Source organism: Amphibalanus amphitrite, unplaced genomic scaffold (genome assembly GCF_019059575.1).
Source record: "Amphibalanus amphitrite isolate SeventyFive unplaced genomic scaffold, NRLGWU_Aamphi_draft 000020F_arrow, whole genome shotgun sequence".
Lineage (NCBI taxonomy): Eukaryota > Metazoa > Arthropoda > Thecostraca > Balanomorpha > Balanidae > Amphibalanus > Amphibalanus amphitrite.
In genome coordinates, this window is record NW_024881516.1 from 1,871,271 (window position 1) to 1,883,017 (window position 11,747).

Below are 11,747 nucleotides of genomic sequence, written 5' to 3' on the forward strand. Positions count from 1 at the left end.
CGCAACCCCCTGATCCGGACTGGACGGGAAACTTTATTCCCATTTGGGATTGCCCGTAAGCCGAGCTCGCCCGTAGCCGGGTGCGGTGAGTGCTTGGGGGCTGCTCGGCCTATCCTTTGGTCAGGCTCAGCCCCGGCAACTCACCAGGGCGGGGCCCAGTTCATATAGAAAGGCCAGTCGGCAAGTGTCACTTTGCCAAAGTGCCACTTATCAAAGGGACACTTTGGGAAACGTTGGTGCAGGTTTGTAAGAGTGGCTATATGAATCCATTGTGGGGTCGCCCTTTCCAATAAGTGTCACGTAACAGCAATGGGACCAGGGACTCTATATGAACGGAATCCAGGGTGCTCGCCAAGAAGACCAATGTCTCCATCTTATCATCCTTCCGGCTCTGAAATGGTCTTGTCAGAGCAAAAGGGCATAACCCAACAAAACAAACTAAGTGTGATATCTGGCTGCGTGGTGTAGTGGTTAGCGCACTGACCTCGCGTTCATATGCCAGGGGTTCGAATCCCACCGCCGGCTGATGCTTTTGGCGTGTTGTCCCAGTAAACATGCCGACGTCGGCGACTGGGGGGCTCGAATCCCGCCGCCGGTTGATATTTTTGGCGCGTTGTCCCAATAAACATGCCGACGTCGGCCCCGTCGGTCCAACAACAAACGATCTCGTCAACCTCGGCAAACGACCTCGGCCCGACGTCGGCTCGACGTCGGCTGGGCTTCGGCTGGACGTCGGAACATGCGGGCATACCCGACGTCCAGCCGATGTCGGGCCGAGGTTGAACCGACGTTGGGCCGACGTCGGGCCGAGCCTCGGCCCGACGTCGGACCGACGTCGGCATGTTTACTGGGACATTGAAACTTTTTATGAGGTGAGGTCACTTCAAGTGACCTGGTGACCTAACCTTGAATGACCTTGGTCTGAAATTTTCACAACATGTGTAGAACTGATGTATGATAAGGTGTACCAAAAAAAATTCGCGAAAAACCACAAGGGGGGGTGTTACACCCCCCCCCCCCCCCAGCAGGGCGCGGGTTAACATTTTAACGGGAAACGGCGGGGTCTTTCGATTTGGCTGAAAATCAGTATACAGGGCCTCCTCGATGCGCTGATTCCGAAAATGTACCTCTTTGGGGTGGCATTTTGCACCGTTAACGAGTTAACGACCAATTACATTTTAACGGGAAACGGCCCGGTCTTTCGATTTGGCTGAAAATCGGTATCCAGGGCCTCCTTGATGCGCTCATTCCGAAAGTGTACCTCTTTGTTGTGGTATTTTGCACCGTTAACGAGTTAACGACCAATTAACATTTTAACGGGAAACGGCGGGGTCTTTCGATTTGGCTGAAAACCGGTATACAGGGCCTCCTCGATGAGCTGATTTCGAAAATGTGCCTCTTTGGGATGGTATTTTGCACCGTTAACGAGTTAACGATCCGTTAACATTTCAATAGCATATATGGATTTCAGCAGCAAATTTTCGGGGTCTTTCGATTTGGCTTAAAATCGGTGTACAGGGTCTCCTCGATGCGCTGATTCCGAAAATGTGCCGCTTTCGGGTGGTATTTTGCACCGTTAACGAGTTAACGACCAATTAACATTTTAACGGGAAACGGTGGGGTCTTTCGATTTGGCTGAAACCAGTATACAGGGCCTCCTCGATGCGCTGATTTCAAAAATGTACCTCTTTGGGGTGGTATTGTGCACCGTTACCGAGTTAACGATCCGTTAACATTTCAGCAGCATATATCGATTTCAGCAGCAAATTTTCGGGGTCTTTCGATTTGGCTGAAAACCGGTATACAGGGCCTCCTCGATGCGCTGATTTCGAAAATGTACCTCTTTGGGGTGGTATTTTGCACCGTTAACGAGTTAACGATCCGTTAGCATTTCAGCAGCATATGATCGATTTCAGCAGCAAATTTTCGGGGTCTTTCGATTTGGCTTAAAATCGGTGTACAGGGTCTCCCCGATGCGCTGATTCCGAAAATGTACCTCTTTGGGGTGGTGTTTTGCACCGTTAACGAGTTAACGACCAATTAACATTTTAACGGGAAACGGCGAGGTCTTTCGATTTGGCTGAAAATCAGTATACAAGGCCTCCTCGATGCGCTGATTCCGAAAATGTATCTCTTTGGGGTGGTATTTTGCAACATTTTAACGGGAAACGGAGGGGTCTTTCGATTTGGCTGAAAATCAATGTACAGAGCCTCCTTGATGCACTGATTCCGAAAATGTACCTCTTTGGGATGGTATTTTGCACCGTTAACGAGTTAACATTTCAGCAGCATTTATCGATTTCAGCAGCAAATTTTTGGGGTCTTTTGATTTGGTTTAAAATCGGTGTACAGGGTCTCCTCGATGCGCTGATTCCGAAAAGGTGCCTCTTTGGGGTGGTATTTTGCACCGTTAACGAGTTAACGACCAATTAACATTTTAACGGGAAACGGCGGGGTCTTTCGATTTGGCTGAAAATCAGTATACATGGCCTCCTCGATGCGCTGATTCCGAAAATGTACCTCTTTGGGGTGGGATTTTGAACCGTTAACGAGTTAACGTTAATTGGTGTTTATTGGTCGTTGTTGATTGGTCGTTAACTCGTTAACGGTGCAAAATACCACCCCAAAGAGGTACATTTTCGGAATCAGCGCATCGAGGAGGCCCTGTATACTGATTTTCAGCCAAATCGAAAGACCCCGCCGTTTCCCGTTGAAATGTTAATTAGCCGTTAACTCGTTAACGATGCAAAATACCACCCCAAAGAGGTACCTTTTCGGAATCAGCGCATCGAGGAGACCCTGTACACCGATTTTAAGCTAAATCGAAAGACCCCGAAAATTTGCTGCTGAAATCGATATATGCTGCTGAAATGTTAACGGATCGTTAACTCGTTAACGGTGCAAAATACCATCATAAAGAGGCACGTTTTCGAAATCAGCGCATCGAGGAGGCCCTGTATTCCGGTTTTCAGCCAAATCGAAAGACCCCGCCGTTTCCCGTTAAAACGTTAATTGGTCGTTAAATCGTTAACGGTGCAAAATACCACCCCAAAGAGGTACATTTTCGGAATCAGCGCATCGAGGAGGCCCTGTATACTGATTTTCAGCCAAATCGAAAGACCCCGCCGTTTACCGTTAAAATGTTAATTAGTCGTTAACTCGTTAACGGTGCAAAATACCACCCAAAGAGGTACAGCCCTCGGCAGACTGCGTGGTAGGTATTCTTTTTTCGACAAAACTGGTGATAACTCAAAAGCTATGTTATCAGTCGGTCGGAACTCACTGCAAATAGATGCGCCATGCTCCACTCCTTCGATTGGGTCTATCACTAAACAAAGTATACGCCTTGTGTGGCAACAAAATGCAAAAGTTTGTTTTGGGGGCAAATATACACTTTTCGGTTTTGTTGCCAAACTGGATGGAAAATGAATTCGATGATAATGCCAATCTAGGGTTCGGAGTCTCGCGCGTCTTGCTGTTACGATTTCTGAGTGATCGATAGCATGGCATTCGCGTTATTCTCGGTTTTGTCCAAAAAAGAATACCTACCACGCAGTTTGCAGAGGGCTGTACATTTTCGGAATCAACGCATCGAGAAGGCCCTGTACAGTTGTACACCGATTTTCAGCCAAATCGAAAGACCCCGCCGTTTCCCGTTAACCCGCGCCCCACTGGGGTCTGCGTATAACACGCCCTACTGGGGGGGGGGGGGGGGGGCTATTCATAGCCTTCCTCCTAACTCCGAAACTACTGGGCCGATCGTCAAAATTCAAACGGCGTCTGATAGCCCCGGAAAAACTGTCGAGCGAAACCTAATTTCATTGACCTCGAGGTCACCGATGACGTCACAGGTCAGGTCAAAGTAAAAATTATTAGCATTTTGGCTTCTTCACGTTTTGGGCTCTGGCCGCCGTCTTGGAAGTCAGATCAGGCTCATTTTTGGTTCACACACTCGTGAACAGATGCTCTAGATACTCTGAGGGTACCAAACTTGTACTTTGATTTTCAGGTCAAGGTCAGGTCATCACAGGTCACGAAAATATTATATCATCCGTCGGTCACGTGACACATGTTTTATGGTCCATTTAGGCCAAAAATTTCGAATTTGATGTCGTCTGTGTCATTCGAGGTCATTTTGAGTCAAATTTAGCTTAGGTCAGGTCACTTTCAGGTCAAAAAAGGTCAAATTTTGAAGTAAAAATTTTTCAACAAAAAAGGTGTCTATTGGATGCAGTTTGAGCTCAGGAACACGATGGTGCTATTTTTATTGGCGTAAGATGTCAAATTCGTGCTGAAAAATTGATTTGAAAAATTAATAATTGTTAATTTTTTGCAATAATGCGTATAACTTGGCCATTTTTGAAGATATTTAGCTAAAACTTGCTAGAGTTAGTCATAATAATGGGTTCTATCACATATATTCCAGTTTTTTTCGAAAAGTCAAAAAATGTTTGAAAAAAATGTAAAAATATAAATTTTGAATTTTATTATGTAAAGTTTTCGAAATTTTCAAAATTTAGGAAATCCGAGATAGCAGTTTGATAACGAAGTCTATTCTGAGTCCTCCCATGCAATGAAATTGGATCTAGCTTAAAAACTGAGCTCTTGGGAGCGATTGCCGTGGTTCAATGTTTTGCGTCGAAATCGGCCGAACATGACGTCACTCTGACGTCATTTCCGGCCGACCTATGGTAGGTACGAAGTTCAAATTTTGACACAAGGTGTCAAATTGATGCAGCCGAAGGTACTGAAAGTTTGGCGTCGATACGTCAAACGGTTTGGAAGTTATTGCAGAAAAACGGGAGGGGGGGCTATAAATAGCCCCCCCAGTGGGGCGCGGGTTAAAATGTTAATTGGCCGTTAACTCGTTAACGGTGCAAAATACCACTCCAAAGAGCTCAATTTTCGGAATCAACGCATCGAGAAGGCCCTGTATACCGATTTTCAGTCAAATCGAAAGACCCCGCCGTTTCCCGTTAAAATGTTAATTGGCCGTTAACTCGTTAACGGTGCAAAACGCCACCCCAAAGAGGCACATTTTCGGAATCAGCGCATCGAGGAGGCCCCGTATACCGATTTTCAGCCAAATCGAAAGACCCCGCCGTTTCCCGTTAAAATAGTAATTGGTCGTTAACTCGTTAACGGTGCAAAATACCACCCCTAAGAGGGACATTTTCGGAATCAGCCCATCGAGGAGGCCCTGTGTACCGATTTTCAGCCAATTCGAAAGACCCCGCCGTTTCCCGTTAAAATGTTAATTGGTCGTTAACTCGTTAACGGTGCAAAATACCACCCCAAAGAGGTACCTTTTCGGAATCAGCGCATCGAGGAGACCCTGTACACCGATTTTAAGCCAAATCGAAAGACCCCGAAAATTTGCTGCTGAAATCGATATATGCTGCTGAAATGTTAACGGATCGTTAACTCGTTAACGGTGCAAAATACCACCCCAAAGAGGTACATTTTCGGAATCAGCGCATCGAGAAGGCCCTGTACACCGATTTTCAGCCAAATCGAAAGACCCCGCTGTTTCCCGTTAAAATGTTAATTGGCCGTTAACTCGTTAACGGTGCAAAATACCACCCCAAAGAGGTACATTTTCGGAATCAACGCATCGAGGAGGCCCTGTGTACCGATTTTCAGCCAAATCGAAAGGCCCCGCCGTTTCCCGTTAAAATGTTAATTAATTGGTCGTTAACTCGTTAACAGTGCAAAATACCACCCCAAAGAGGTACATTTTCGGAATCAGCGCATCGAGGAGGTCCTGTATGCCGATTTTCTGCCAAATCGAAAGACCCCGCCGTTTCCCGTTAAAATGTTAATTGGTCGTTAACGGTTAAGTCGTTAACGGTGCAAAATACCACCCCCAAAGAGGTACATTTTCGGAATCAGCGCATCGAGAAGGCCCTGTATACCGATTTTCAGCCAAATCGAAAGACCCCGCCGTTTCCCGTTAAAATGTTAATTGGCCGTTAACTCGTTAACGGTGCAAAATACCACCCCAAAGAGGTACATTTTCGGAATCAGCGCATCGAGGAGGGCCCGTACACCGATTTTCAGCCAAATCGAAAGACCCCGCCGTTTCCCGTTAAAATGTTAATTGGTCGTTAACTCGTTAACGGTGCAAAATACCACCCCAAAGAGGCTTATTTTCGGAATCAGCGCATCGAGGAGGCCCTGGATACCGATTTTCAGCCAAATCGAAAGACCCCGAAATATGCTGCTGTGAGGCTGATATTCGTTGCTGCTGAATTGACAGACGTGGACTTTTATGGCATTTTGCGCATTTTGAAGCTGCTTCAGTAGGAGGGGAGGAGGAAAATGACGATTGCGATCGTCAGACAGCATGTTTTTTAATCCCACCCAGAAATGACAAACAAGCCCCCTGATTGGCCAGTTGCCGGCCAGTTGGACTTGAGCGGTCGCCATGGTGGTGTCGGGGGCTCGGCCGGCCTCGTTAGGTGTTGAATTATGTGTTTCGTTGTGCTAGATCTTGCCAATTTGCTTTGATATTTGATAAATAACGCTGCCTTTTTCTTTGGTGACCCTGCAAACTAATACGACGATATTTTGGTGCCTATTATTATGCATTAAACATCTTGAGACAAATGTGGCGATTTCGACGCCCTTTTGCAGTGCCCCCCTCCCCTTTTGTAGTGAGTTAACAGGCTTGTAAGAACCAAGTGAACCATTTTTAGTCAAGTGGTCATGATCGTCCCTACATCTAATGGATACTAAATAGTCTTGCGCAAACTTTTTAGGTAATGGAGGAAGCAGAATAATTACGATTTTGGAGTACGCAAACTTGATATAAAAAATCTCAGGTATTTTGGCCATATAAAGTGAGAAAAAAAGTTCAATTTACCATTTTTATTACAATTGCAATAATGATAATATCATGATAATTGTACTGTCAGGTATTGATAATAGTCATGTCACGTCGTGCTACTAACCACACAGACACAACACATTTTCATCGTTATGTATCTAGGCATAAGGTATTACAGGCATGTTTTTTTGCACACCTGTCATGTGTGAGTGGGCATGGCCTCCTTCCCAGTTAAATTTTGGCTGGTTGTGCTCAAATTTTGTAAATACCTTAACCTACATGTAAAGGGATACAGACACAGTTAGTCAGGCACTCTTCTTAGTTCTTAATCCAGTTTTGTGCACCACTTCCTGCTTTCACCATGCTGTGCCCACTCTGCTTTACAGTGGACAGCTGCTTCTGTGACACGCATCAAACTTGCGCTCATTGAAACACTTAGTTTTGAGTGTTTTGACTCAGTTTTGTTGTAACATTACCTTTGTTTATGTTCTCAGTAACTTGCTTTGGGCTTCTCATATTTATATTTTTTCTTGGCTTAGCAGGTTTAGTGTAAAACAAGTTGCTGAAATATTTACATGTTAAGATTACATGAGTGCATACATTTTATAAAAGCTATTTCAAAGTACTGTAGCTATGTGTAACATGCATATGTCTAAGTCAATGACTACTCAGCATGCTGCTTGGTGTTCAATGGTAACAGTTTGATTTGTTTTTTACATCAAATAAGATTTGATTTGTGTTTCTGAGATTCCAATGTTATTTGTGGCAAATATTTTCCAAAAATCCTCCATCTTAAGCTTCAACTGAATTATAAAATGCCTGCATTTTCTACCAGAAACATTATCATTGATTCCTCCTACAATATTTCATTTTGTCACTAGGTACCTGGACTGGTGAAAAGTGAAAACTGAAATTCATTCATGTCATCATTATATTAAAGGAAATAGTTCACTTTTAACATGGGGTTTTGAGCTGGAATAGCAGTTTCGTAGCTTGAGCTGAGACTAGCACAAATCAGGAGCTTTTACGGCTCAACGATCACCCTAGACGAAGAAATTCCATTTCTCGTTCCGAAAAGAGTGCCTTGTAGAGGAATGCGTGCCTTGCACAGGAATGCAGCCACGTCATCGTCAGCCAATCAGCGTGCTGCTTACAGCCAATGCAGTATTCGTAGGTTTGAGCTACGCAATATGATTGGTCAATGCGTAATAAGCTTCCGCGTCAAACATTATTTTACATAGAATATAGTTCGCCCTATATTAAAATAAAGAAAATAATTGTTTTTACAAAAAGGTTTTATTTTATTTCATGATTATTTTGAGCATAAAAAATCATAAATCAATAGCAAAATACTGATTTCAGGAAAGTGGACTGTTTCCTTTAAGACCTACCCCTAAATGGAATTGATCTTGTTTCACAAATGAGTTGTACAATGTCTATCAGCTGATGTCTATTGTCTATCTCTTTTTCAGCACAGAAGATCCTCAGTCATAGTTAACAAAATGGTAAAATTAGCTGTGTTTTAAGATTCCAGTCGTGGCCATCAACTGCTCAGGAAAGCAGCCCAGAATCACTTCACTACAGGTATGTTGATGCATGTACATTGACATCAATGTCAATGCTGAAGAATTGTTGAACAGGGAATACATTTACCTAGCCTTTAAGAACCACAAATCCTACATTACTTGCATCAACATTTTTCTATAGACCTTATATTATCTACTTTCATCTGGCTAAGGCTTTTTTACATTATATTCCCTCTGTTAAACATGAAAATATGATGAGTTATAGTGTAACAAGCTGGTACTTATATCTGCCTTGTCAGCTTGGCCAACATCTGCATCATGTCTATCACAAAATATGACTTCTTTCCTGACATTTGCATTTGTTCCACTCACCAATTGACCACTTCTACCATCTGCTCGTTCTATGCACAGACATTGTCATAGGGTCTGTTCCAGTCGCACTTCCTAACACCTCTTAACTCCTCCAAGATTGCTTCCCTGTTCCAGTGGCAGCTTTCGCCCCTAAAACGCCAAGGAGGGCCCTGCTCCAACCTCCTCTATCTTGCTCTTGGTGGAGTTAAGATGTGTTAGGAAGTGCGACTGGAACAGACCCATAGCAAAACAGTTTCATCTCACTGTACTGTCTTTTTTTCCAGGTTTTCAAAGGATCATCATTCATCAGTACAGAAGGGTGGGGAAGAGAAGGCTGTTCAAATTCTGAAAAGCCAGAGCTGCAAAGGAGGTCAAGATGCAGTGCAGTTGGCCCACTCAGTAGAGTTTCACTAGTGGTTCTGATGTGGACTGGGGATTACACGCTGGATTGAAGTGGTGGTCTGGAGCAGCTGTAATTCATCATTCGTGCTGATCGTGGACGAGTAAGAGCCCGCGTTGGCCCCGATCGGCGATCGCTGGCCAAAGCCCACCACCAGGTTGGTGATAGGCGTTGGCTGTGATATCTTGGTGTCGCCTATGTGTGAAAAGGACAAGTTGATAACAAAACCTGTTGCGCCATGTTATTAACCCGCGCCCGGGTGGCCCTCAGCCAACTTGGTGGGGGGGGGGGGGGGGGGGGTGGGAGGGGGGAGGGGAGGCGTATTCGGCCACACCAGGTTATCTTGGAATGTAACAAAGTTGGAAAGACGCAGTAAAATCAATATATAGCTCGCTATTTTCCTTCAGAATCATACAGGTCATTTTCGATCAGGTCATTGCTGAGGTCACTGGAGGTCACCAAAAGTAAAATGATGACGAATTCTGGCTTTAGATTTTGACAACTTCACAAATTGGTTCATAACTCGGGAACCAAAGAAGCTACAGCGCCGCGGAAAAGCGAATTCGATAGCTCTTTCGAAAATCTTTCAGGTTCTCAGATTTGAGCTAAGGTCAACTAGGGTTAAGCCTCCAAATGGCAAAAACTGAACAATCGGCGTGCTTCGGAAATCGTCTTATCTTTTAAAACTTTTGATACCAACCTTTTATTACGTTGATTTTACCGGCACTGCGTTTCTCTCGTCTTGTTGACCTAACAAGGTCAACTTAATAAATTTGACCTCAGGTCAAAGTCGCAGAAAATGCCATATTGCATGTCAGTCGATTCGTTACATTGAGATTGTGATTAACATCAGTAGCGGCGGAACACCTTCAATTAAGGGGGCATTGCCGACTTTTGGTCCCATTCTTCCCATGCAACGCCCATAGGGCTAATCTTAAAATGTCAAAATCAAAGGGGGCACGGTGCCCCGGTGCCCTCCCCGTTCCGCCGCCTGTGATTATGATGTTTTTAGCGCTCTGGCCACGTTCCATCTAAAATCAATGTACAAAAATAAACTGTTGGAGACGTTACATGACCTGAGATGACCTCAGGAGCATACGATAGATCCCGACGTTTGAGTGTTTTTGTTTCAAAAGCAGAGCATTTCGAGTTCCTCATACTGACTGAAACTGGAGACGTCGCAAAGTTGACCTGACCCTCGGTCACCGATATCAAAATTAAAGATACTCAAGATGTTGGTAGTTGGTACTGATTCTCTCATGCAATAGCTCGAGTTTCAAACTTCTACGTCATGGTGACCTGACCTGACCTTAGGTGACATGGGGTTACATTTTTTTCACAAATGATGCGAATCGATGCATTATACATAAGCTATACTAAGTTTCGTGTCGTTTTATTTATGCAAGCACAAAATTGTCAGGTGTGGCCAAAAACGCCCCCACCCACCTGGGGGAACGTTAAAGCAGTGATGTATTATTCGGTGTAATCCACGATGCATCGATCGGTGACGGTGTACTTGATAATGCATTATTTATTGCTGCGTGTCTACGATTTTGCTCTGTTCAGTGTGATCTGTGATAGGAAAACTACCGATATATCTCCACGCGCATGACTGAAAAAGCTGGCATGATCCACAATTTTGCGTGTCTGTTTTTGTTTGGCATTTCATAAATACTGTCAGCTGTGATCGTTTGATGAGACACTGGGACAGCCGGCCTGTATGATCAGCGAACGGTAGGCGGCGGGGCGGTGGTCTGGTGGCTGCTGCATGGGACTGACACCAGCAGATTCAGAGCTGCGATACGCGGACGTTATGTTTACGATACCTTTGCAAAATAATATCTAATAGATATCATGTCCTCGAAAATGTTCTTCAATCAATATGATGTTAGGCCTGCTGGCTTATTCCATGGGGGCCAAAACCGATCGTTTTATGCATGCCTTTTCTGGGCCTCGTTCTCCTCCAAATGCGTGTAGGTAGCAATTTTATTCAAGGGACGATTGAAAGTGCCTCCGATTGGTTTTCAGCGTAGGTGGGATGAATCTTGGGTGGGATATGGCCGTTGAATGTGAGGCAGTCGATAAGGAACGTCGAGGGAACGGTCATTGGGTAGGTATGAGAAAAAGGCAGCAGTAGAAGACAAGGAAAGGAGGCGTTTGGTGTGAGGTTTCAAATGCTCTATGCATAAGAAAAGTTCATTTGACTACGAGTATATGACACCGTCCTTTTTCTCGCGATACGTGAGCAACGCATGAGACGCTCACTGTTCAGACTTGTAGCGTTAGGGAATGGGCCGACAGGCTGAGAAGGGCTATTTCCGCGAAAGGATATTCTGGGATTTGAATTGAAAGGCATTTAGTTTTGAAAGCATCCGTACTTCCTAACACGATACTGACTCATTTAAAATTTCACCTTTTCCCCATTGCGATAACATAAGAAACCGAGACTGCGGTGTCCCCGTACGCAGGATTCTGGAAACTGTCGGGCGGATTTTAGTGACTAAAAGCTTTTGTTCTTAATTAAAAACAGAATAATCATTTTTTTAATACTTTGTAACACCAAATAACTAGAAACAATCTGTACGGGCTTCCAAAAAATGTTATATTTAACTTTGTTAGATCCATTACAATATTTTAGCTG

At 44.3% G+C, this 11,747-nt stretch overlaps 1 long non-coding RNA gene across 4 annotated transcripts; it reads left to right on the forward strand.

The window, feature by feature from the left end:
* The first annotated feature begins 6,397 nt into the window (after positions 1-6,397).
* LOC122389873 lies at positions 6,398-10,379 on the forward strand. Of its 4 annotated transcripts, none has more exons than XR_006258041.1 (3): positions 6,414-6,430; positions 8,302-8,413; positions 8,991-10,379. It is a non-coding gene; the product is annotated as an uncharacterized LOC122389873 (long non-coding RNA). The 4 variants fall into 4 exon arrangements; XR_006258040.1 differs by having other exon boundaries at positions 6,416-6,433; XR_006258042.1 differs by having other exon boundaries at positions 6,417-6,461.
* The last annotated feature ends 1,368 nt before the right edge of the window (positions 10,380-11,747 follow it).